General features: G+C 39.0%; 1 protein-coding gene across 3 annotated transcripts in view; it reads left to right on the top strand.

Annotated features, from left to right (window-relative positions):
- Window positions 1-200: 200 nt before the first annotated feature.
- The window catches only part of DISP1 (dispatched RND transporter family member 1), a 174,557-nt gene continuing 147,154 nt past the window's right edge, over window positions 201-27,603 (top strand). Inside the window, exon 1 of one of the 3 annotated variants that reach the window (XM_031438421.2) lies at window positions 201-291. The gene's annotated coding sequence lies outside the window, so the exon portion shown is untranslated. Of the gene's footprint in view, window positions 292-326; window positions 349-27,603 lie in introns of those variants that run through there. The other 2 variants (XM_031438422.2, XM_064477277.1) reach the window with 2 other exon arrangements.

Here is a 27,603-nt window from a genome sequence, read left to right as displayed (position 1 = left end):
TTCAGGGCAAGCCCCTCCGCTCCCCGCCAGCCGCCGGCGACCCCCTCTCTCCCTCCACTCCTCTCTGCGCTGTAGGCAGACCCCGCGGTGCCCCGCAAGCCCACAGGCAGGCGGGGAGCCGGCGGGGAGCCGGCGGGGCGGGACTTCCGGTCCCGCTCTTGAATGCCTTCCGGCTCGAGGCGGAAGCCGGGCTCCGGTCCGGATTGGAGCCGGAGAGTCTCAGGCACTTGTCTCCTCAGTGGATGTCTCTCGGCCCCGCCGCTCCCCCGCGCCGCGGGACGGGGAGACCCGGTAGGGACGGGAGAGTCGGGACTCCCCGCGCGGGCAGAGGGAGAGCCGGGACCCCAGGTTTGAGGGAGGGGGCCAGGACTGGGGGTCGGGGAACGAGGGGGAGCCCTGAGGGCAGCCGTGAGGGGCTGGGGAGGGAGGCACCGGGGACCCTGAGGCCGAAGAGGCCCTGACCAGGGGAGGGGACTGGCGGGTGACACTAGGCAGGATGCGTCTCGGAGGAGAGCAGTCCCGCTTGAGGGAGTGTCCCGGGACTTGGCAGACTGTGAGGCGGCACGAGTTGGCAAAGGTTGACTTCCAGGGGAGGTTTGAGAGGAGGCAGTCAGTCCTTCTCCTAGAGTCGTAGATGAGAAGGACGTCTTGACCTAACGGATCAGAAAGATGACCAGCCACCTATTGGATGCTGAACTTGTATTGCTTCATTTGCAGTTACGCTGGCTTTTTGATGTGGGTTTATTTATTTATTTATTTTACCCGTGTGAATTTCGGGGAAGAAATTTTACATTCTCAGGGAAAACTTGAACTCTTCCTTACCCAGGTCCAATTTATACTGCATTTCTTTGTCAAACAGATGGTGCTTTGAAGTTGTCTTCATACAAACAAGCCTACCAAAGTTTTCCTTTTGGAATCTTCTCTACCCTGCAGAGTTTAGGTTGTCTTATTTCCTTTGTCATGGAATGAATTTCTAAGTGCGTTTAGAATTACAGTGATAATTACATGGAAAACCAGTGCTGTCACGTTTGCGATACAGTTTATTGTTTTTCTGCCTAACTTTCTAAAATATTTTTACTGAAAATTATCCTGTTGCGTCTAGTTTTTTAGTCTAAACGGTAAGGCAATTTTAGATTAGGGTGAAGCCAATTACTAGCAGTTCCTAAGGATTTACTGTTCCTTTTTATTTCTGCTACAAGGAGAACATATTTGCTATTGGCAGATTTCTAAAAAATATTGATAACCCAAAATCTGTTGCTATAAACACATTAGCATATGTAGTTTTCCTTATTGGCCATCGTGTAGTACGTGGACTTGCTTTTATCATTATAAGGGGTAATTATTATTAGTTGTAATTATTGTCTACATTTTACTCATGTTTTATTGACTGTAATTAATATGTACTTCCTAATCTACATCATATAGTGTCTCACTTCTGTGAATTACAGACTCTTTTAGCTTTGGGTAGATGGCAGATTTGGTTTTTGTCACAAACTGAGCAAGGTAACTAGGGAGAACCCTAACATTGTCATTGGTTGAGGGTGATATCTGATGATTGAACCTTTTGCTTGTTTCCAGTATTTCATATTTCAAGTGTTACAGTTTTTTATTTTTAAAATTACTGTATTGGTATAAATAACTTTTAGATCTGACTTGGTGGTCTGACTTGTACTAATTCAAGTGAACTGGACCATTTTATGTTTATTGCTGCCTTAGTGTCTTGCTAGCTTATAAACTCTTTTTTCCCCCTGGCTTTATTGAGGTATAATTGACAAATCAAAATTGTGTTTGTTTAAGATGTACAACGTGATGATTTGATATACACATATGTTGTGAAATGATTACCACAATCAAGCTAATTAACAAATCATAACTTCACATAGTTATAGTTACTAATTTCTCTCTCTCCCTCTCTTTTTTTTTCCCTCTGGTGAAAACACTTAAGGTCTACTCTCTTAGCAAATTTCAAATATACAACAGTATTATTAACTGTAGCTTATAAACTCTTAATAGCCTTGGAAATTTATGCTTGAATAAGATCGATGGTTGTAAGTTCCTTATGTTTAGGGGCACAGCTGATACAGCAAGTGGAAGCATTGCCTAAATACAGATAATGCTTTAACATGTGATTGAGCATATTGAATAAATTTTCAAATTAGAAAATGAAAAGATGACACATGTTTAAAGTTATTGAATTAACTGCTATGTAGATTTGTATATGTCTTAATTCAGTCTTACTTCTTTAAAGTAGACAATACTGTTTTTTTCTGATAAGGCTTGATCTGATTTTTCCATATAATGTTGCTTTTAAAATGTGTTCTTCCCCCGTTTTCCTTGGTTTTGGGAGATGATGTAGTTGAGAAAGCCTGCAGGACATTAGATGTTAGTTCTTAGGAGAGGAAGTTCTCATTGTTGACACACATAATCCCTGCCTTCTGTGGCAAGTTTCTAGTTATATATCTGAGTAGTATGTTTAAAATTTTATGCCTTCTGTTCTGGATAATCTTTGAAATTTTTGTTCTTTGTTCTAATTGTTGAGTCAATTTCTTAGCTTTCTCAAGTTAAATTCTATGTGTTGTTCTATAAGATTTAGATGTATTTTATAGTTTAACCAACAGTGGCTCTTTTAAAAATCAGGGTGCAGAAAATTGCTAGTTATTCTTATGGATTTACTTATTTCTGCTGCAGTGAAATATGTGTCTGTGCATTGGAAACACTATTAAAATAGCAATAGCCAATACTGTCTTCATATATACATACTAACCCATTTTGTTTTCCTTAATCACCAGTTTGTAATATATGAAGTAACCTGCTATATTGAGTTTTCTGGTTCTAAACTCTTGTGAATATCAATTTTGTTATTATATTGTCCATTCTCAGTTACCTGTATACCCTAGTTAGAAAGTCATTCCCTGCCTTTTGATAGAATTAGGAGGATTTGTTGCAGTTGAGAATACAGCTTTTGGACAACAAGGTACCAAATAGAGTGTTGACCTTCTGCTGATTCACCATCCAGCTGCTGCATTGCCTTTTATGCAAGATGGCCCTCAAAAAGATTGACTGAGACATAATCGACCCCTTCTTTTAGTATCTCTTTTTGTCCTTTTGCTGAGTTAGACCTTTTTTCTCATAGTGACTAAGATGAACTGGGCCTCAAAGTGACACCAGGGAGTCAGAGCAGCCAGAAATACTGCAGTCCTGTTGGTAGAGCCTTATCCATCCACTGAGTCTGATCCCATAAATCTTGGCCAATTTTCCAGGCTCCTGGTTTGCAGTTATGGCTGTGAACCACTTGTTTATGTTATTGTTGTTTGAAAAATAGTTTTAATACTAAATCATAATTGATCAGAATTAGATAAGTGGACACTACTTAGTTTTGCTTAGAGTGAGACATCATATTAATTTATACATGTGCTTTTCTATTAAATTGATAATGATACACCTCACAATTGCAAATACAGTAGAAAACAGATTGATTGCCTTTAGTCTTTGTGTTGTTTTTATTGTTTTTTTTTTTTTTTTTTTTTTTTTTTTTTGTAATTTGAGATCCTGAGGAAAAGAAAAACTATTGGATAAGGGATTTCTGCAGAGGTTGGGGAGGCTGACAGTTACTGGTGACATATTGAGTGGATGATGTTTGGAGCTGTCTGCACTGGTCAGAAGGGGTGTCTTCACACTAAGGTTGTTTAGAATTGCCAGTGCCTGATGATAATAAAAAGCAGAAAGACTTTTAGTTGCCTTTATTATTGTTTTAAAATACCCTACAGGCAATGTGCCCCCTTATTGCCTATAGCAGGCAGGGAAAGAAATCCCTTCCACCTCTGTGAGAATGACCTGGCGGAGATTCCTGAAGTCAGAGTTTTTATAGTAATTAAGAGTCATGGAGAGGTTTGAGGGAAGGGTTGAAATATGAATAAAGAACTAATTTTGAAGGTTATTTTCAATTCTTAGAGGATAAAGGCACAGAGATTGATGAGAACACTGTAGATGCGAGATGACCAAGTGCTGTATATGAGTTTATTTGTCTTAGTTAAAGCCGAGGAGGGAGGGAAGACCCTAGGAAGTGGTATATAATCCAGTTCTAGACTTCCCCATAAGAACTAATAAGAATAGAAGTATTAGTCAACTCCTAATATTTTAAACCTAAATGATGACTATTTCATAGTAGTTAAATAAAGTTGCAAAAATAAAACAGTGCAAGGAACCACCTGTATACCCTTTATTCAGATTCACCTGTTTTTAACATTTTACCTCATTTGCTTTATCACTTAAGAATAAGAGTACTTTTGATGAAGGTAGAAAACTCACATAAAATATACTCCCAGGTTCAACTGCTAACTTTTGTTCTTTTCCTAATGAACAGTTATCTCTGGTTCTAAGTCTCTGAGTTCTCAAGCTAGAAAGGACCTTGGGAGATAATCTGATTTGACTCCCTTGAGGATGGTAATGTTGACCAATCCCGGACAGATGGGTTTTGAATTCTAAACCTCCATAGCCCCTCCAGGGTCTTATCATCCAGACAGGTAGGTTTCCTGGGTCTTTTTGTTGCTTTGTGGCTTATACATTTTAATTTGATCTCAAAACAAGCATGTAAAATGTTATTTCCTAGACCTACCTGAAATCTCACTTACGTTCATTTAAGTCCACCTCTTCTGAATCTCTTTTCCTTTTCCTATAGAAAACAACTGAACAACATCCTTTTTAAGAACACTTAACTATTCTGTAATAAATACCTTGTTAACGTTCCTTGGGTAAGACTATTTTTTTTTCCTTTAGACTTTCTACCTAAAACATGCTTTCTATCTCTTTAGTCAAGTCACAAGGCTTTATCTTGGTGGATCTTTTAAGATTCTGGGTTTTTCATATCCTTTTAAAAGTGTGGTGAACAAAGCTTAGAAGAGTCTGACTAATGTAGAATAATAACAATGATGCTTTATGTCTAACTTATTTAGGAAGTTCTTTTCTTATATAGTCATTTGATCCATGGGGCAGGACAGGTGGTATCCCTGTTTCAGAGGCAGAAAAACCTGACCTACAGAAAGGTCCAGGGACTTGCCCTACGTCCTGCAGAGCTAGGCTGTGTTGGAAGTGGGATGCAAGCTCAGTCTTCTAACCCTAAATCCAGTTCCCTTTTCCACGGCATCTCCTTGGAGGTCCTTACATATCGTGTATTGTTAAGTGTCCCTTAGGGTCACTTAGGCTCTCTCATTTCTTCTCCCCTTTCACCAGTGTCACTTGCTGTTAGGGAAATAAAAGTGTTTGTTGACACCACTTGTACTTTTTCTTCCACACTTAAAATAATATCACTGCAGAATTGGAGTGAACCTGTAGCAGCCCCTTAATCCAGTCTTCTACCTGATTTGGGTACCCTCATAACACTTCCTGTCCCAGAGGACTTGAGGCCCTTGCCTGGATACGTAAAATAACAAGGTGTTCACTTCTATTTTATGCAACCTTGGCTCATTGTTGGGTGGCTCCAGTTATAAGGTTATTCTTTTCTTTATAACAGATCCAAATTACCTGTTGTGTAGTCTGTTGGTTTTAGTGATATCAGCCAGAGAAACACAGAAGATCTGTTTTTGCTCTGATACATAAAATTGTCACATATTTAAAGATAACTGTCTCTTAATATCTCTTCTCCAGGGTAAATAATGCTAATACCCAGATCTCTCACTATCTTAATCATCTTATTCTGGATGTGCTAGGTTGTCTGTATTTTGAAAATACAGCTTCTGTAACGTGGACACTATTTTAGATGTCTGATCAAGGCAGCAAATAGTGGGACTGTTACTTCTTGTAAAGTGGGCACCATACTCTCTCTGTTATTGCATATTCAGTATTATGAAGTCCAGATTACATTAATATTTAAGTAGACACATCTTGCTCTTATATTAAGCATTTGGTAAGCCAAAGCTCCCCAAAGTTTCACAAGAACTGTCTGTTAGTCTGGTCCCTGTGCTTGTACAAGTGATTTTTGAATAGAAATGCAAGACTTTATACTTACTCCCTATTAAATTTTATCCTGCCAGTGTTTCAGCAGTCCAGAATTTTAGCCTATAGAGATATATTTTGGTCTCAATATTCTTGTTTGCTATTAGCCATCCTTTTCAGCATTGTCTTCTCCACTTATAATACCCCTCAAAGCTTGTGTTGAGTCAGGGCTGGCTTTGGGCTGATTACAGCTAGGTAGCTAATGCGCCTTGTAGGGCTTAGAAGCAGATCATTTATGGATGATTTTATACAAAGTTTTCTGCAAAGAAGTGTGGCAAGTGCTAGTTCTCTGGCCCTGGTTGCCTTATTCCCTAGGAGACCCAAGAATTACTTATAGGCAATTCCAAAACCTTTACTGGTTTTACTGCATGTCTCTGAAGAATAGAAAAGACAAATTATTGGAATTATGTTCCAATATACCTGTCTTTATCTTAGCTTTCAAAGCTAAATGTCACCCCTTAAACCTAGAATAGTTGAAAAACGTGGTTTAGAGAAAGTATCTGGGGACTGCCCTTGCTTATGTCTATAATTTTGCTTTGGAGTTTAGTCTTTGAACTGTGTATGACCTCTTATCCACACTCAAAAGATGTAAAAACTGCCATGAGCTATAAAAAGATTTTTAAAAAAGACTTGTAGAGGGAAACAATAATTAATATTCTTGGATTAGGCTCGCCAATGGCCTTAGTTCGTTTTATACACACACACACATACGTATATATAATAGGTTTATATAGAGGTTGTTTCCACTTTTAGTCAACGTCAAACCTTTCCATTTTAAGCTAGTAATCTTATGCAGACAGTGCAGATGTCGAACATTTCTGCCCTCTCAGAGTGTTCTGTTTGATGCAGTCTAGAGCCTGCTCTGTGTAAAACAAAGGGCAACTCTCAATTACATAATTTAATGTGGAAAATGGACTCAGTGTAGAATCTTTGTGTCTGGTGCTCAAGGGAGTTTTCTCAGTGATGACTGGGTTCTTTCATTGACACTGTTAATCACTGCCAGTTCTCTTCACAGTTGGGTAGAAGTAATCGCAGTGACAGATACAATGTGCTGGAGGACTTAGAGGTCCTAAGCACTTGGCTTTCATAGACATTTCTTGTATATTTTATACAAATGGGGAAAGGAGATGCAGAAACTGCTCCTAAATTGGGAGCTCTAGTATTTTTCTGTAAAAATTGTTTCATATAGACAGTTAAAGCTGTGTTTGCACCCTTCCTTGAAACACATTATTACATTTGTTTTGCCACTTAATTTTGGAGTGGGGGGTAATTAGGTTTGTTTATTTTATTATTTTTTTTTAATGGAGGTACTGGGGATTGAACCCAGGACCTTGTGCATGCTAAGCATACACTCTACCACAGAGCTATACCTCCCCGCCATTATTACATTTGTTTCAGAATCATGGGCAAGATTGGTGTCTGTGTTAATGAAATTTGGTCAAAAAGGTGCCAGTGATTTAGGTCAGTGGTTCTTAACCTGTCAGAGCCAACACTCTATTTTTATAGTAAATATTTTGCAGTCCCTCTTTTACTATCCTGAAATGAATTCGTAGACATACTGTAACTACTTGCAAACCTGACTGCAAAGAAATGAACATAATGTTCCAGCCATAATATAAAGGAGAAATAAAAATAAAGTCATTAAAAATATATTTTTAATATGTATATACTCTACATATATTAAGTGGTTAACTTTTTGTACCTGTATCTAGGATTGCTATGAATGAAATCATTACAAATGCAGACTTATGTAGGTAAATTGTACTTACATACACTGAATTATATTGCTGTCATTGAGATGATTTTCCAAAATGGTGAATAAGTCTTGACACAATTTAGAGAAAAGCTAAGTACAGTCTTATCTTGACTTTCAAAGCAGTTACCTTTTGGGAGAACTTAATGATTATTAAAAATGTGAAAAAGAGAATTCCTGTTTATATGTTAAATGGAGTTACAGTCTAGGCTTTGATAATTTAAACAGCTTTTTCATCCACATCTATTATTAGGGGAATTTTAAAAAATCATGAGGGATGCAGGATTGTCCTTTGTCGTGCAGTACTGTCCCCAGTGTTGCAGGACATCTGGCATTCCTTGCCTCAGTGCACCAAGTGCCTTCAGTGCCCCCAGTCATTGTCACGACCAAGAGGTGTTTTCACGAACTTTCAAAACATCCCTTAGGGTTTAAAATTAAATCATATTTTTCAGCTTTGTAAATGTAAAGGAAACCAATTTCTTTTCAGAGTGGGTATGTAGAACTATCTTTTTAGGTTAGGGATAACAGATATGGTTTAAGGTCACAATTCTGGTTCATTGGAGGTGGTTATCTTGAACATTGTGTTAAAAATTCTGAGGCAAAGTCCAACCTCAGTAGGAAAGAGTATTGTGATTGATTAGTCGTATCTGCCATAGGTAGACAGGGGAATGGCTGCATGGATAGCTGCCGATATCCCATCTCGATACAGCGAACTGTGTCTTAACCCATTGGGTACCAACACCCTCACCCCATGGGATTAGGAAATATGTGGGGAAGTTTTTGGTTGTCCTAGTGATGAGTGTATATGTGTGCGTAGTTAGCATTTACTGTTTGGGAACCAGGAATGCTGAATGACCCACAGCACTCTGGACAGTCCCACTCTGTGGGAAAATATCCCATCTAAACAGCCTTAAGTCCCTCATTGAGGAATACTGATCTAGCTTGGAAGACAGTCTGTTTCTGGAACCTGTTCTGAACCAGATGGTCACTGGCACTAGATATAGAGGTATCTTGGCACTGAATGGGAGACTGCACCATAATGACCTCCGAGGTCTTTTCCAACTCCATGATTTCATGAGTGTAAGTCAAGGTTAGCAAACTCTGGCCCTCAGGCGCCTGTTTTAGTAAATAAAGTTTTACTGGAGCACAGCTGTACTCATTTGTTTATGTACTGTCATTGGCTACTTTGGGGCTACAATGACAGAGCTGAGTGGTTGCCAAAGAGACCGTATTTATGGCCTACAAAGCCTGAATCCTGCTGACCCTCTATAGAGAAAGTTTATGGGGACCTGGTATCAGTAATACTTCTTGAATGGAACCAGCATGTGGACTGATGTTACTAAATGTGTCATTCTTGTGACCTTAATAGTTCCTGTGTATGTTGTGATTCTGAAATCTTTTTCTATGTCGGTGTAGCCCGGAAGACTAACCAATTGATGGATCAACAGTAAAACTTAGAGCTGGAGAATTCTCAGCTTGATTCTTCAAATATCACTAGATAAAGTAGTGCTAGGTCTACGACTTCTATTTGACTGGTTCTTTGGTCTTTAAAATTGGGCTGATAAATGACTTTCTTCACTGTCATGTTATACTAACTGCTAGTTATAAAACACTTTGAAAGCCATGAAAATGAGAAAAAAATGGAATCTCAGAATCTTCTGAAATCAGTTTCGGAGCTTAAAAATTCAGTGTAGAAAATATCACTGTTCTTTTTCTTCCCACGTATTTTAATAAAGAAAAGCACAGTGAGATAATAGCGTGGCTAATTTGTTGGCATTGTGTAGTAAATACTAACTTACAAAATAACATTCCGAGCACTTATTTAAAATACTTTAGTATTTTAATGAGGTTACAAGAAATAGGCATTTGTTAATCTTTACTTAAAAAAGAACAACTTACCAGTTTAAGTATTTAGTGTGTTAGTGTATCAGTCAGGGTTCTCCAGAGAAACAGAATCACTTGTGTATGTGTGAGTTTTTAAAAAAAGGTTTAATTTATTGAATTGGCTCACAGCATTGTGAGGGGCAAGTCCAAAATTTGTAGGGCATGTTGGCAGGCTCTAAGGTCATGTTGATGCTTTGTTCTTGAGGTAGAATTCCTTCTTCTGCGGGAAACTCAGTTTTTGCTCTTAAGTCCTTCAACTGATTAGAGGAGTCCCACCCACATTATCAAGGGTAATTGCCTTTACCTAAAGTCAATTTACTGTAGATATTAACCACGTTTACAAAATACTTTCACAGTAACACCTAGATTAATGTTTGATTAAATAACTGGGTACTATAACCTCGCCAAGTTGACAGATAAGACTAATCATCACAGTTAGTATTTAGAATACTTTTGGTATGTTAAACACGTGGTGTATAAAATATTACATGATTAGTTAATGGGAGAGTGTGTATATTCATAGCCTAGTAGTCTAAGGGGTTACCTGGGTTTTCAGTCATCTATCAGATAAAGAATGGAAAATGAAAAATTTAATCAACTATGTCACCCTTTGAAATGTAAGTTATTCTCTTTTTTTGGTGGTTTTAATATGTTGTGTATGAAAATTTTTTAAAAATGTAAGGTGCCTTAAGTAATTTTAAAAATTTATAACTTAAAAAAATATTTTATTTTATTTTAATAATAAAGTTTATTAAAAATTATGAATTTCTGTTTTTAAAAGTTAATGCTTTTGGTAATCTTTTTGCATAAAAAAAATTGTAGAGCTGGGAATTAGTTTTGAGCTTATGTAAGTCTAATTCCCCTCATTTATGGCTGAGAAACTGGTCCTAGAAAGGTGGAGTGATTTGCCTAGGTAATCTATCGAGAAAAAGAACCATGATTAGAAGCCAGATCTGGTTTCTGATCCTGGGCCTTTCTGCTACTAAAGTGATTAAGTTAAGTTAAGTGATGCTAATCATGGTTAGGTTTTCTGAGGAGAGAGATTTTGAGTCTCTATTTAAGGGAGTGAATATGAATGAATAGTTAAGAGAATAGTGGTGATATTCAGGCCATGCAGTGACCCTGGGGGGAGGGTGGGCAGGGAGAAGTGTGTTTATCATAAGATATATCCAGATGGACAACATATCCACTGCGGCACACAGTGACATGTGATACCCCTGCGGCTAGAAAAGATTTTGCTAGTGAATACAAGCTAGCCATTGGATGATTCATAGGGGATATTCCAGAGGACCTTAAGTGTAGTGAGTGCATGGACCAAAAGAAGTTCCTGAGAGAGCTTTCTTTGTTGAAGAGGTTAAGAATAGAGAAACATGCTCTCTTGAAGCAGCATAGGGCAGGAATTTGGAAATCCTCTAGGAGGGAATTTTAAGGATACAGGGCACAGAGAAAATATTGTAGGATGTAGGTGGATCCTTTAGAAGGCTGCTGGGTTTCAGGTACCATCTGAGATTTCTTACCTGCAAAATAAGTGTAATTATACCTGATGCACATAGTTGTTATAGGAAGTAAAGGAGATAATGTATATCATGTGCTTAGCATAATGCCTGGTACATGGTATTCAATAAATAATCGCATTTATTATATTACATCATGGCAACTGGTTAAGGGTCTTGTAAAAGGTATCACTAGAGTAAGATCCTTTTTTTCCCCCTACTTCCCTTCCCCTAATTTTTTATGTAACCTTCACAGCTCTTTAGCATGCTTTTTGCCTCAGGTTTCTTATTTCCAGGCAGGTGTATATCTTGATTATGTGTAGTACTTCTCTACCTCTGTGATCCTCCAGCCTGTCCTTTTTTGAATAAACTGTGTATCTTTTGGGGGCCATACTTCAATTGCAAATTCCATTTCATCAAACTGAAAAGATGTACTTGACTACAGCGCTATCTCCAATTTTACTGCCCCTGTTTTTATTTCCCCCTTTTGGAATTTAACTATGAAGATGTGGTTGGAACAGGAAGTGGAAAGTACAGAATTTTGAAAAAACATCTCCCTTTTCTCTTCAGAGGGTTAGTCCCTTTAGGTTTGAGTAAAAACCAAAATATTTTGATAGATGCCAACTCCAAAGATAACTGGTTAAATAAAAAGATGTTTTCTGTGATAACTGTATCTTAAGATATGAAAAAACACTTAAGGATGTAGACTCAGTGGTAATCGGTGTATGAGCCCAGGATCCAGTAGTGAGATTACTAGATATGAGGCATAGAGTTACTTGTCTTAACTTTATAGTGTAACTATTTCTGAACCAGACCTGGAAACCACTTCACTTGTGTCTGGAAGGTTGGTAGAGTTTGCACCTGATTCAGAGTAATTTAGTGTGTTCAGTTATCATTCTAAGGAGCCTTTGCAATGCTTGATGATCTGTTAAGGAAGGATTCTTTCTTAGAAACCCCCTGAACTGGAAGAGAGCTTCTCTGCACAATTTTGTATGCTAGGTTTTACATTTAAATTGAGAAATTTGTGTTTGTGTATATTCATAGGCAAAAGGAGTTCAGAAAAGCTTGAAAGAGGTCTTTAAGAAGTAAGTTTGAATATTTCTTTCTAGTAATCCCTGTTTTTTTTCCCCAGAGATGCTATTAAATAAACATTGCTTTTTGCATGATAATGATTTTTCTGTAGTTTGATCATAAGATAAAACAGCTTCTTATTTTCAGACCCTAGCGTTTCAAATTATATGGTATTCTGTTTCACAGTCCTACAGTTGGTAAGTATTGGTAGTCTATATAGGTCTATAAGTAGCATTTGATTTTCAGTGAGAAATGTTGGCAATTATTGTCTCTTAGAAAAGCAGGTAAGTGGTGTGTTGGTCATTAGCGCTTGTTCTGTAGCACTTGGTGTACCCTCTCCTGCAGTCTCTTTCTTTCCCCGCTGTTTTCTCTTCCATTGATAATGATGCTTTCTCATCTTACACGTGCTCCACACATTAAAAGCACTCCCTTCTCTTTCTTTTGTCCCTTAATCTCTCCTCCAAGTGAAATCTCCATTTCTCTCATAACTGATAGCTAATCCATAATTATTTAAGTTAATTCAGAGTAAGGATGGAATGACATAGACCTAACCCTAAGGTACATTATGTAAGTTACCTGTATTTTAAAGTAAAACTTGTAAAACTAAAGACCTATTGACTCAAAGAATTAGCAAGTGGTTTAATATATAGATTTCTTGTTTGCCTTCCTTTTTTTTTTTTTTTTTCCTGGACTCTCAGTTTCTCAGAGAATGTATTTCTTTCCTAGAGGAGTTAAGAAGAGGAGAAAGAATAAGAGGAAGAGACAGGACCTTTTTCAGTTTAACAGATGGGTATAGCTGCTGCTTGACTTTTTCCTTCTCCAGATTCTTCTTCTGTAATCTCACTATAGATTTTTTGTTGGTTGTTTAAATACTCCTGTTATGGAATACAACTCACGTCTTAGTTATAGGTTCCTGTCTCCCAACCTGCCAAAAGAAATTCTCCTAATTTATATGTTGTCACGTTACATGTTCTTCTATGAAACTTGTGATTTTACTTTGTTTTTCAGAACAGCTGTAAGTTCTATTGACATGAATTTTTTCCATTTCTTAATATGCCCTCTTGAAAATGTCTCTAATTATACTGATCTCTGTCCATTGATAATATACCATTTGCCAAACACTGCACGGGGCATTTAATATCATTATATTCAGTCCTCACGACAACCCTTATATAAGGGGGATATTTGTATTTCCCTTTTGTAGATGAGGAAATTTTGGGGAGAGTAAATAATTTGTCTAATTTTATGCTACTTGTAAATGGTGGAACCAGTTTTAAAGCCTGTCTGCTTTCGCTTATGCACGCTGTTTTCCTCTGCATCTCAAAAGCACCCCAAATATTTTGGTGCCTTACCAATAGTACTTTTTAGAGAGTGTGAGCAGCATGTTGAGTCTATAATTTTTTTTGTTTTGTATATCTATGTACTCCTAAAAGTGTTTTATGACCCATTTGTTCCACTTTAAACTTTTATTAAAACAATCAGTTTATTATTGATGAATTTTTTTTCAAGGATGGTACCATAATTAATGTAGCATCCAACATAAAATAGATGCTTAAGAAATATTGGCTGCATGGATCAAAACAATAACAAAAAGAGAGGTGACAGTTATTGGGAGTCGGTATTCATATAAAAATTCATTTCTTTTGGAATGTGAGGCAGGAATGTTGCCCATATTACAGCATGCTGCAGGGCAGCGTTAGAATCCAAGCTTTGATTAAAATCACCCCAACTCTATTATTTCTTTCCTTTACAACCACAGGTTTTTGCCAGCTGAAAAGAATAATGGAGAGGAATGATGAATGCATTTCCATCTGCTGCAGAAAAAAAATTTTAGACAGTTTCGTTCTTTTTAAACCTAGATAAAAAGGGTGCTTTGAAATGAAGAGTAAATTAGTGGCTTACCTAATGAGTAGTTATTACATTCCTGCTCTAGAAGCCTGTTCAGGTGGTACTGACGGTGGTGGTTGCCCGTTAACAGTTCAGTCGCAACTAGTTTCTCCCTGGGGGATAGTATAAGCCTTCAGGCATTCTTAAGACTCTTTCCTTTTCGCCCCCAACTGAGAGGTTTCAGAGAAAAGTGTTACTCTCCCTGAACTGCTTAGGTTTTCTTAGGCTGTCAAGGTCAAAAGCAAACCAAACTTTTAAAATTATGTGCCGTAGATCCTTTTACTCACTGCAACGTGGGAGAACTAAGCTGTTTTCAAGAGCTAATATCTCGAATATATTGCCCTCCGCGCCAGCCGCTAAAGCTATGGTGGTGGTGGTGGTGGTGGGACTCACTGATTTACCGCGCTCACAGAAGAGTTGGTGGCTCTTGATTCTTTTTGACGTTATGGTTTATCATGTTGCCCCTCAGGATCACTTCAGTAGCAATGTAGTGTAGAGGAATTGCATTAGTCGCTCAATACTGCAGTCTAATTATTAGTGATTAGATCTCTGGGCTCAAGTGAGTAGATTAGTAGTCACCTTTATGCTTTAATAATTTTTAATGATTTCATTTGTGGTTCTTTGGTGTTGACTTCCAGGTTATTGTATTGCTGAATGTTGTATGATGGGCATTAGGATTAACTACTCCCATCAGGGAATGAGAACATAATTTCTTTAATCACTGCTTAAGGTGATTTTTGACACTTTTAGTGTGGTGTCACAAAACAATTTTAGAAAGAGGATAATTATACTACTGGCTAATAATTTAAATATTTCCTGTGTGCCAATCATTGTGCTAAGTGCTTTACATCTGTTATCTAATTTAATCCTCACTGTAGTCTTATTAAGGGCCCTTATTATGCCAACTTCACAGATACAGAAACTGAGGTGTATGGGAGCTTGTTTAGCTTGCCTAACTTACACAGTGGTTAGAGCTGGGATTTGATTTGGGGTAACCTGACTTCAAGGCCATAGCCCTTTAACTGCTCTGCTGAACATCAGGCAATGCCTTCTGTTTTATACATAACTCTATTTAAAATTTCCACTCTTAAAATTCCCCCGTGTTGTTTCCTGTTAGAGTCTATATACGGATTTTCCATTTCTATTCTACTAAAACTTTCATCTTTAGTTTTAGTGATTGCCAATTGGTTTCCTGCAAAACTTTGAAAGCTTGTACCATTTTTATTCCAGGTAAGGGGATTGTGTCACCTTGCTGACTGTTTGGCATACGTGTTTTCAGGTTGGGGGCACTCAATCCTTTGTATGGGTAGAAATGAACAGCTAAAGCATTTATGCTTTATTTTGGATTATAACTTTGGGGGCAGATTTGCCATTTTAAGTTTATCTTAGACATATACAGAAACTTAATTTTTACTCTGTAAATGTGCAGATGGGGAAATTCTGGAAACATCCTGTGCAGAAGAGAAAAAAGGTCACTCAGAATATGAAATTGGTCATAAGAATTTAAAGAGGAGGTGTGGGGATGTATAATCCCTGTGTAGGTTGTTGAATTAAAAGGTTTTCACTTTTTTTTTTGTCCTTGGAGTCAGCCTTTATACACTGTTATGGGAAATACTTGATTTACTAACCCCTTACTGAACACTTTTAATTTAATTCTAAATCCATGAAATAGTCTTCATACATCAAGACGCTGTTTTGTGCTTTGGGATTACACCCTCATTCTGAATTTTGACAAATTGTAATTAGGTAAGGTGAGTTACACATCTTCGAGGTGACATAATTCATAGTCATTCTTTTTCCTCAGAAAGTAGGGGGTGGCAAGAGCAGGTAGCTATTTAATAAAGAAGCCACTGAGTTTTCTTTATTTTATATGAAGTGTTAACTTTTACATTTTGCTATGGAAGGAATATTTGCTTCAGATCGAACTTAATCTTTCTTTTGAAAACCTAAATATGTTTAAGCATAGTAATGAACTTAATCTTTCTTTTGAAAACCTAAATATATTTAAGCATAGTTTGAGAACAGCAATAAGCTTGAGGTACTACACATAATATAATTTTATTTGCAAGCTTTTTAGTCCTGAATAAGGAAGGAATAGAAAGCCAGGGAGACTGAATTCTATGTAATAGTTGTGGTGTTCATGATTAAAATGTCTGCTTCAGTTTAAAACAACAACCTGCTTATTAGTGAATGTGCTTCAGTGTCATGAAAAGAAGGGAAAGGAAAAAGTTATTTGTACATTTTTGTGGCAGGCACTCTGCTAGGTATTGTGTGTTTATGTGTTATCTCAAATCCTAGGTTAAAAACTTTGTGTTAGTCTCTCTCTCTTTTTTTCTTTTTAAAGATGAGGAAACTGAAATTTAAAAAGCAGCGGACTTGTCTGTGGGTAGAGTGAATGCTTGCAGACCTGAGGGTTTGAACCTGGGGATATCTTATTCTAAGGCCTGAATTCATGTCATATGCTTTCTGTCTTCTTTTGAATTTTCTTCTTTTCTTAATCCATTTTTACACTTCAACTCCATTGGAAGTTTTCAGTACTATTTCTTTTCTTTTGGTAGTTACCCTAAGAAATATTAATATGTATACTTACCAAAGTCTAAATGTAAATACTATCTTTACCTTCTTCCTGAACAGTAAGATCAACCTCCTTCTGAAATAAACTATGTTTATTAGATGTTATAGTTCTGGGACTTGGTCTTTTAACCTCAGAAATAACAGAGTAGCAGTGTTTAGATTTACCCATATGCATTTATGTTTTCTTTTTTCTTTCTGATCATTTGATCGTTCCTTCATGCAATTAGCTATAAGATGAATTAGTTTGTAACCACCCCCCAACCCCCATGGGGCTTGTGTGGGAGGCCTCTGCTCTGGCTTGCCACCTTGCATAGGCCCTCGAGTTTTGCCTCGTATTAGCCTGTTTCATGTAGCCTCCCTTCTCCCCTCATCAAGTTCATACCATCAGGACTATGCAGATGTCCCTAGGGCATGCTGGCTTCAAAACTAACTCAGCTCTCTAAATTTGTGCTTTCTTATCATTGCTGCCCTGGGAGCAATTCTTACTTCATTTATATCTAGCTCTGCCATACATTTTTTGGGGGGTGGGGTAGAGGTAATTGGACTTATTTATTTCTTTATTTTTAGAGGAGATACAGGGAATTGAACCCAGCACCTCGTGCATGCAAAGCATACACTCTACCACTTGAGCTATACCCTCCCCCTGCTGCCATACATTTTAAAAATATTTATTCTAGAATTTTTTTAGGTGATCTCCAGGCACTGGGTCCACATTGCCAGGAGTAGAAGTTCATATTGTCATTGTGCTTGATTGGAGTATTTTGTACCAGCCCTGAGAGGTAGGGAGAGGACTTGATTTATTTTAATCTGTCATGCCCCTACCTAGTAACTGGCAAAACTCTTTAATTGAGAGCATAAGAAATAACTGTTTGAAGGAAAATGATGAAGTTCAGGACATGCTACCTCAAAATATGGCACCTTGGCATGTTGAATATTTTAAGCTGAAGGGATTTGAGAAGTGGCAGGTCCAGGAGGGACCTTCTGACCTTTACCTAAGCAGCCCACAAAACCCTTAGTGTATGAGGTGTCCTCCCTGTACAGGGAGGAAAGGAGCGTCCTCATCTCCAAAGAAAGAGGAACACCAGAGGAATCGGAATGAACGGCCCTTGCTAAGTTCCCCCGGTTTACTACCCTTAGCTCATACCCCTTTCTGTCTTATCACATTTTTCCATGACTCTACTACTCTCCACCAAACTTGGTATAAAAGCACTCAGGCTGAACCATTTCTTTGCTTTTCATTTTCTGTGAAGTCTCCTGTGTCACATAAAACTTACATTAAATCAGTTTGTATGCTTTTCTTTTTGTTAATCTGTCTTTTTTTACAGAGACTCAGCTGAGTTAGAAGGGTAGAAGGAAAAGATACTTTTCCTCCCCTACAGTCCCTGGTGACCATGAAAGGATGGCTGGGACACCCCACTCGCTCTGGAAGCTGACAAAAGTCAATGAAAGAGCTTCCCCTGAAGATCATGTGAGAGATGCCCTTCCTGTATCCAGAGGAAAAGAGCATCCCTCTCTTGGAAGATGGATGGACACTGAGAAGAATTTGAAGAAACTGGCCCTGCTAAGTTTCCCTCAGTTTACTACTCTTAGCGCACACTCCATTTTGTTCTGTCATATTTTTCCATGACTCTCTACTCTTCATCACACCTGATATAAAAACACCCAGGCTGAACCATTTCTTTGGTCTTTGTTTCCTCACAAAGATTCCCGTGTCCCATGAAATTTATATGAAGTAAATTTGTATCCTTTTCTCTTGTTAATTTGCCTTGTTTAGAGACCTAGCTGAGACCTTAGAAGGTAGATGGAAAAGATATTTTTCTTCCCTTGCAACACTAAGTGACTTCCGTCAAATGACCCCTCAAAATTTTCTTAAAAACTCCCTTTACTGGAAGCTTACATTGACTGCCCTCTGGAGGCAGAAAAAAAATCTGAAAACAGATCTTTTGATGGGACATTTAAGTATTGTTTTCTTTTGCGTCTTATTCTGAGATAAACAGGAGCCAAGGATTACTTGATCTGAGCATGGGTTGCCACATGTGGAGCTCAGGTAGGACCAGATATACCCTAAGAAAGTTTATAGCATTAGGCTGAAATTGCCATGAACACGTGAAAACTTATTTGTGTTGGAATTTTGCAGAGTTTGTTCTGAGGACTTGTCTTCTTCAAGGGCCTCAGTGTTCTTCAGAGAGATGATAACCGTCCTCCCATCAGTCCTCTTTAAATCTTAGGCTCAAAGATCGTTTTTCCTTTTTTACAAAAAATCTATACAAGAGAAGTTCTTCTCATGTGTATTTTAATTTATTTTTAAGTGAAAAAAACCACGCATTGTGAAAGATGGTGCCTGTAACTATTTTTACTTATTCTTCTTTCTTAGCAATAAATATTAGGAGGACATCCAGAAGTAGAAACTAACTTTAGAATAGTGTTTCCTATGTTCTTCTTTCTTTCATATAATCCTGTGATAGGATTATCTAAATGAGATGTGTTTTCCTTTTCTCACTAGATAAACACTGTAAAAATAATATTTTAATTGAAAAGATGCTTAACCCATATATTTTTTAATGGGTTAAGGTCAATGTTTTATCAAGTTGTTATTTATGTAGCAAGCGGTGTTAATTCAGTGTTTTTGGCAGTGACTTTAAATCAGTGCTGATGGAAAAGATGAGCATCCAGAGGGAAACAATTGCTTGCTTTGTAAGTGGCAATGTTGAATAATGACTAAGGACATTCATTTGCACAGCCAGTATAAACTCCGGGCAGATATTTTCATGTCTTTTCCTCGAGTGGGTCATGTGATTTGGTGTTTATCACTGACTTGAATATCTTCAAGTCTTAAAAAATCACATAACTTGACCATGAAATCAAGCAGCTGTTTCAAAGGACTCTTTGCAAGTAGATTTAATTTTTTTATTTTTGGAGGCCATCGCAATGAAATGAAGATTGTGCAGTTTGTGTATACATAATGGAACGCTCCCCACCCCCCCTTTCCTTTCTTGCACTTTCTTTAAAGCAAGTTTCAGTGCAGAGATTTCGACTATACTTTGTGGTTGGTCTTCTCCACATGGTCCCTGCTGTCCGCAGAGTTAGCTTTGTGCCAAGGCTAATAGGCCATTACATTCTTGTAAGTCTAATAGTGGGTATGGTGATGGGCAGCCCTCTTGCAGAGATGACAGTTAAGTCTGCATCCGTGAGATTGCCGCCTGTGCATTTTATTTAGATCTGTTCTCTGTCCTTTTGTTTTAGGCTAAATGGAGGAGGAGCCTAATGCCTAAAGAAGGGTATCTGAGTTTGTGAAGAACCTGCCAAGGTTGTTGTGGTGACACGTGTGACTGATGGATCTTTTGGATTAGATATCTGCAGTGTTTTCAACATATGTTTAGAATTAAAATTGTTCCTTGGTTCGTTCTTCTGCAGGATATGCGTACTGATTTCACTGTAGAGAATCTTTAATATGATGACCTTTGATTGTGCTAAAGTGAAATGCTTCTCTTAAAAACTAAGTCGTTTCAACATTGAGAATTTCAGTATTATTATCTGGTAAAAGCTACTACTCCTTTTTAAGTATTACACAGCTTGGCATTTATATACACATACACACGTGGAATTGTAAGTTAAAGTTAGGCAATAACATTAAAAAATGGGAAGATCATATCAGAGGCAATGTTTATTTCTTGGTAATAAAGTATCTTAAATTCATTTAACAGATATATGCTAAATGTCCATGACGTATACAGAACTATATTTGATGCTGGATATAATTTATAAATAGCTGTAAGTTCTTATCCCTTATCCTTAAAGGCCCTACAGCTGTAACTGGTGAATGTTAGTGTTGTAGCAGGTCACATGAAAGTGATACTATTCCAGGACAAAGAGACCAGAGAAAACTTTATAGACATAATGACCTGGGCTGGGGCTTGACAGGATTTGGAGAGGTGTGTGTGTAGAGGAGGAAATATCCAGTAGTGGGAGCCAGGGTGAAGGTGGGACATTTGCAGGTGTGTTTGAGAGACCAGTTTGGCTGCAGAATATGGGACACGTGTTAGGAGGTGGAGATTGGAGCTGGGACACATAGGACACCAAATACCATCCTGAGGAGATTCGAAGTCTTGTGAAACTGTGAGATGCTTGATCATCCATTCATTAACCAACCAGCAGAACAGTGTGATGGATAAGAGCACAGACCCTGGAGGGACTAAACGTCCAGATTTGAGTCTTGATTGACTACCTGATGACTTAGTAACCTGTACAAGTGTCTGGACCGTCTCTGACAGATCTAGATTGTTGTGATGATAAATTTGCCAAATCACCAAGTCATTGATTTTACTGTATTTTCTAGTGTTAAAGGTCTTAATAGCTTTTATAGAAAGGGCCCTCAGTTAGGGTTACTGAGCATAAAATATATAGATATCTTCTCATCACCAACAAGAAGTTTACTATTTTGCTTAGTTTTCTAGTTGATTTTTTTTTCAGTTGAGAATTTTTTAATGGATTGTTTTAGATAATTTTGCTTTCTTTTGGATACTGTTGAATTAATTTTAAGTTAAATTTTAAATGAAGATAAATGTAAATTAAATTATATTAAAAATTTAAGTTTAAATTTAAATAAAAATAAAATCCAAAGCACCCCAAAGAAATCACAGTTAATCAGAGCAATCTTGAACCCATCCTGTGGCTGGAATGGAGCCTTTGAGGGTTCTGTGTTTGACAGCCCTAACCATACCACATGTAGTGGGGAATGATTTTCACAAAGACAAAGTGGATGGATGTTTATTTGTTTTGTCATTCCTGTTGTTTGCTTAATCAAAAAAGGGAGTTTGGAAAGCATGCTGGATAGCCAGAGTTACAGCTTCTAGAGAGCAGACCTTTAATTAAGTGGTAAGGATAGCTGAGCTGTGTCACAAAGACAGGAACCTAGAGTGGCAAATGTGTGGGCATTAAGTAGGTCCTTCCAGACTATTAACTTTTTGTTCAAAGACACTTCATAGGCTCTGATCTTGGGCTGACAGTATTTAATGTTTGGATAGCCCACAACTGCCCCCTTGTACTACCTTATAATATGACCATAAACTACCTTTTGATCTCTGACGCTGTTGGGCAGTTTAGTTACATATTCAAACTGTATTGCGAGACTTGTCATGGAGAGTGGCACATGGGGTTTGGCCCAGGCAGAGGGGAGAAGGAAAGGCTCAGGCCCGGTGCTGTCCTTGGCCTCTAGTATTTATGTCCCTTTGGTTGCGTATATGACCACTGCTTTGCCATGACCATTTGAAACTGCAATGTGATGGATGGATTATAAGGCATTCATTTCAGATGTAAGAATTGGGCTCGAAATTCACCTGACAGAAACCAGACTTCTCCTCAGAGACCCCCAGTGCGGTAGAATTGGAGCCAGAGGACCTGGGCTTGATTGTTGGCTCCACCTCTTACTATTTGTGTCACTTTGTGCAAGACATATAGCTTTTCTTAATCTGTTTTCTCTTTAATAAAGGGAAGGATAGTTATTTCTATTGCAGGTTGTTGCAATGAGGCATAACTAAGATGCTAAGAGAGCACTTTATAAAGTTCTAAAGAGCTATTTAAACGTGAAGTGTCATGGGTAGATTGTGTGTCTTTGGGGGCAGGCAGTGTGTCCCCAGCCCCCACAGTGCTAAGGCACAGGGCTTGAAGTTGTGAGCCCCGTGAGGGCAGGACCTTGGTGCCCTACTGCACACCCAGCCTTCTTACAGAACTGTGCTTATCTCATGTTCTCTGTTTCTATGTTTAAGAACTTTTTAACTGCTTTTTATTTTTCTATTTCTCCATTTCCTCAGAAGTTTTATTATTCCTTCTCCATCTTAGGAAAAAGGTATAGCAGAACATAGCACCCTATCCTCTGGCTGGGTAGATAAGCTGACTCTTTGTAGGCTATCCCCTAAAAGTAGAGAGGTGGGAGGTTAACAACAAGGTTCACTTTTAGTTCTCTGTCTGCCTCGGATAAAAAGGAGTAAGATAGTAGATGGGAATCTGGAGGACACAAACATTGAAAGGAAAATGTTTGGGTAAAAGCTAGACAGACAGAGATAGGTTTAGCAGCTGAACGGAGAATTCAGAAATGGAGTTTGGTCTGGGTCCAGGAAAGATAATCTAGGCAGTAACGGGGTACACGAGGCCTTACCATCAAGGCATTCTGTCACAGCCAGTAGTGCAGACCAAGCTCCCACATCTCTCGTATCACCCGGGCTGCACGCTGCCAAGATGCTACCCTCTTTGTATTTTTTATGTATGTGAACAGTGTTCGAGTACTGATCATGATAGACTTTATGTTTTTAAAGACATGCTCCTGTGATTCTTTTTAGTAAGCTAAAAATATCCTTCAAGTTAATTTTCTTGAAAGGGAACTGTTGACTCATATCCTGGCTCTCTTACACATGAGGTATGTGATATTGGGCAAGTCAGTCAATTTCTTTTGAATTTTTTTAATCAGCTGCAAAATAGAATAATACCCTTGCAGAATTGTTGTTGAGGTGGAAAAAAATACGTGAAGTACCTAGTACGGTGCCAGGTGCATGCTAGGGATTCAGTTAATGATGGGAGTTATTTTTTGATCTAGGCTTAATATGTGACTTTTTGTATATCATTTGGCAATACATTCCACTGATAGAATATGAGCACTTGCAAGTGTCGCTCTTGTGATTTGTTTTTTTGGCTAAATATGTATTATGTTCTTGCATAGATTTCTGGGAGAGCAGACACCATATTAGTTCTGTTGAGATATTTGCAATAACTCAAAAGGCATGTATTAAGCGTCAGAAGCAGCTTCATGGAAAAAAGATAATTTCAGATTTTGAAAGGGTCACTTATTTTTTAATTATATTTGTATCCTTGGCAAAGATAACCGATAGTCCTCTCGAACTAAATTGGAGTCAGTCAGGCCTATGCAAGATATACCAATTAAATCATCATCTCTCTGTACTGGAGTTGTCACCTCTCTCCCAAACCCCCACCCATCTTTGGTAATACAGTTGATTTTCCTGTTGCTGTATGACATGGACAAAGTAGGTCGTTGCCTCGCAAATATTTAATTTTCCCCCCAAACTATTTAAAATATGTTTTGTCTCAAGACAAAACATCAGATATATTTGGTATCATCCTAGTGGGGACTTTGTTACTGGGGTGGAAAGAAGATAAGCTTGAAAGAAATTGTGTGCAGTGGTAAATTTTATACTCCTTTTAGGTAACTTTGGCATCTATTTAGAAACTTAGCTTAATTCAGCAGACTTTCTGGATTTCTGTTTTGTACTTAGGGTAGTAGCAAAAAGTATCAAATAGAGCAAATAGAGCTTGCCATAGAGTATGAGTAATTTTGACTCGAGATAGAAGGAATATGATGTCTTATTCTCTAAGGACAAACTTGGGACTGGGATCTTTTAGTGACCACGAAGGAAAACACAATTGGGAAAAAAAAATCAGGCTTAAATTCTTCTATTCTAATGGTGTTTATAAGTGTGCACACTAGATTTTTGAAATATTCATACAGAGAAAGTGTTGTGACTGTGAAGCTTTATGCTCATTCAAAGATAACATTGCTGGATGAATTCTCAGTTCAATGTACAGAAGTAGTAATGTATGACCAGACTTTAGGTTTTACTCAAGACTAGTGCTTTATTATCACTTGGAAGAAAAAATTATCATTTAAACCGTGTAACACCTGGGAAGGACTATAATTGTGACTGGACAAACCTTACTTCCATTCGAAGACAGAATAGGATAACGAAAGGAGCCCTGGAGTGGAAGTCACGAATCTAGGTCTCTGCTTGTCTTGCTATCCAGCAGAACCACCTGTCAGCCAGGCCCGAGTCTCCTCTTCCTCCGCAGGTGATGGTAGGGAGCTCCTCACGCATAGGTGAAGGCTGGGTGGGGAGAAGGCAGAGGCAGCGTAGCAGGAGTGGGGCCCATGGGCGTCTAGGCCACTTCTTCATGTATCTTGCTTGGGCCTCTCACCTGGTCACACGTACATCACTTCCACTTGGCAATGGGCTATTGCTGTGCACAGCCAACTTTACGGCTTGGTGGGTCAGATGACACTCAGTTCATGATGGGCAGCTCAGGTCTCAGGGTAACTTGGTGGCCTGTGGTCAAGTGTTTGATTTCTGCTAAGGCCCAGTAGCAGGCTAGGAATTGTCTTTTAAAAGGAGAATGGTTATCTGAAGGTGATGTAGGGTCTTGCTTCAGAATCCTAAAGGCCTGTGCTGCAGTTCTCCTGTAGGGGCCTGCCGGAGGCTCACACAGTGTCCCTGTCTGCCACCACCGCTTCAGGCACTTGGGGTCTGCTGGATCGTGTGGCCCAAGTGGCAGAGCAGCTTGCCCAGCAGCCTAAACCTGATGTAAAGCTTCTTTTGTTCAGGGCTCCACTCAGACCAGCAGTTGTTTTGGTCCCTTGGTCAGTGAGCCGGAGCAACACACCCAAATGAGGAATGTGTTGCCTCCAAAATCCACATTGGCCCACTAAGCATTGTGCCTCTTTCTTGGTTGTAGAAGGGGCCAGAGGCAGCAACCTAGCCTTCGCCTCAGGAAGAATATATCACGACATGCCTCACAGCACTGCACACCTAGAAATTTCACTGAGGTGAAAGGCCCCTGAATTTTAGTTGGATTTATTTCCTACGTTCTGATATGCAAATGTCTGACCAATTAATCTGAAGTAGTTGCTGCTTCTCACTCGCTAATCCAGCCAGCAGAATCTCATCAGCGTAATGTACCAGTGTGATATCCTGAGGAAGGGAAAGGCAGTCAAGATCCCTGTGAGCTAAATTATGACCCAGGGCTGGAGAGTTGATACACCCCTGAGGTAAGACAGTGAAGATGTCTTGCTGGCCTTGCCAGCTGAAAGCAAACTGCTTCTGGAGGGCCTTATGGCCGGGTATGGAGAAAAAGACATTTGCCAGGTCAGTTGCTGCGTGTCAGGTACCAGGGGATGTGTTAACTTACTCCAGCAGTGAAAGTACAGCAGCTGTAATTGGAGTTACCACCTGGTGAAGCTTACCATAATCCATTGTTCTCCAAGAGCCATCCGTCTTCCGCACAAGCGAAATAGGAGAGTTGAATGGGGCGTGGTGGGAATCAACCCCTGCAGCTTTCAAATCCTTGATGATGGCACTAGTCTCTGCAGTCCCACCAGGGATGTGGTATTGCTTTGGATTGACTGTTTTCCTAGGTAGAGGCAGTTTTAATGGCTTCCACTTGGCCTTTCCAACCATAAGAGTCCCTCCCTACTCCACAGGTCAGGGAGGAGCCAATGTGGGGACTGCTAAGTATGTGTATTACAATTATGCATTCTGCAGCTGGGGAACCCACAGGATGGGTTTGGGGACCCACTGGGCCCACTGTGACATGGACCTGAGCTAAAGCTCTGTTGGCAGTCTGTCCTCCGTAAGCCCCTTATCTGACTGGGGAGCAGTAATTTTTGGGTCTTCTGGACTCGGTGTCAGTTCAGAGCCAATGTCCATTAGTCCCTGAAAGGTCTCTTTATTTTGTTTTCCCCAGTCCACACTAACCCTGGTTAAAGGCTGTAGGTCTCTTTGGGGAAGACTGGAAGAAAGATGAACAGTGTACATTTCCAGTACACTGGAAATGGAAAGTACACTTCCTCAAGCGGTCTGGCCTTCTTTTCATTTAAGGGTTCTGGTCTGTAAACTGGCTAATATCTAGAAGTTGATTGAGGAGCCATGACTCTGTGTTTTTATAATTTGAGTTACACTTTTGTTCCTTTGACCTAGACTTTTCTGCTTATACAGATCAATTAAGAAGTTAGTAGGCTTCCTATCTGCTTCACTTCTTACGATACTGTGATCAGCCAACGCCACAGGTCTGTGTGAATCATACTATTCTCACTGCTGCTTGTTCATTACAGTAACTACTCCCACCTTGCCTTTGGCAGCTGCATGCGCCACTTGGCCCCGGCCATCCTGGGACCCAGTCACTCCCACTGCATTTAAGTTTTCTGGTTGAATGGTTGCAGTTCCCAGTGTCAGATCTGACTTACAGAGAAGAGCGATCAGGCCGCACTTCGGGGATGCTAGGGCTCCTCTCACAAGTGTATTTCGCAAAGTATCGGTGAAAGGTGTATCTCCTGGACCCTCCCACTGTGGGTGAGTAGGTATTAAATGACAGTTCGCTCTAACATTCCAGTTTCACTAAGCCTTTGAATCTCTTTCTCTTCATGAAACCAAGGGAGAATGAGGAGTTGGGCATTTTTAATTTGCTCACAATGAGCCATCTTTTGATGTTTCAGCCAACCAACCAATCTGTTAGAGCCCTTTCTGACTTCCCCAGCCACAACATTAAATGCAGAATCTCTGCTTAGTGAGCCCATATCAATAAATTCAGCCTGATTCAACTTTATGTTCCTTGTACTATTACCGCACACCCTTAAATATCCATTCCCCCACGTGTTCCATGGATTTCTGCTTGTATGAATTAGAAAGTAGTTCTTTTAGAGTGCATGTAGCATACCCCTCTGTGGGTCACACTTTGTACCTCACCTTTAGGGACCTGCTGGGACTTTAGTCTAGTTATAAATCTACAAGATGGGTGGTGGAAATGAGTCAGCACTGCCTTGAGTGGCAACTGCCTCTAGGAAGATGGTTACTGTTTCATTAGGCAGTGTGGGGTTCATCCCTTCAGAGGTGGAAAGGCTGATATCAGTGTGGGGGATGTGGGCAGAGGCTGCTCCTGCTGGACACCCAGGACTGTTTGGTTAGACCCAGTCCAGTTGTGCCACATTTAGCAAGAAATTTTAAAATGTATGTACATTCCTATTGTTATTTAACATGATTTAATGGAAACGGTGTAGGATCAAGGTAGAATTGAATTCTGGCTTTATTATTAGCCAAGTGGTTTTAGGCAAATAGTTCTGATTTTTAATTTCTGCATTTATAAAGTAGAGGTGATAATGCCTACCTGTGATAAAGA

The sequence above is a fragment of the Camelus dromedarius genome, chromosome 21 (assembly GCF_036321535.1).
Source record: "Camelus dromedarius isolate mCamDro1 chromosome 21, mCamDro1.pat, whole genome shotgun sequence".
NCBI classification, from domain to species: Eukaryota; Metazoa; Chordata; class Mammalia; order Artiodactyla; family Camelidae; genus Camelus; species Camelus dromedarius.
Note: the sequence above shows the minus strand (reverse complement) of the source record. Positions and strands in the feature narration are given on the sequence as shown.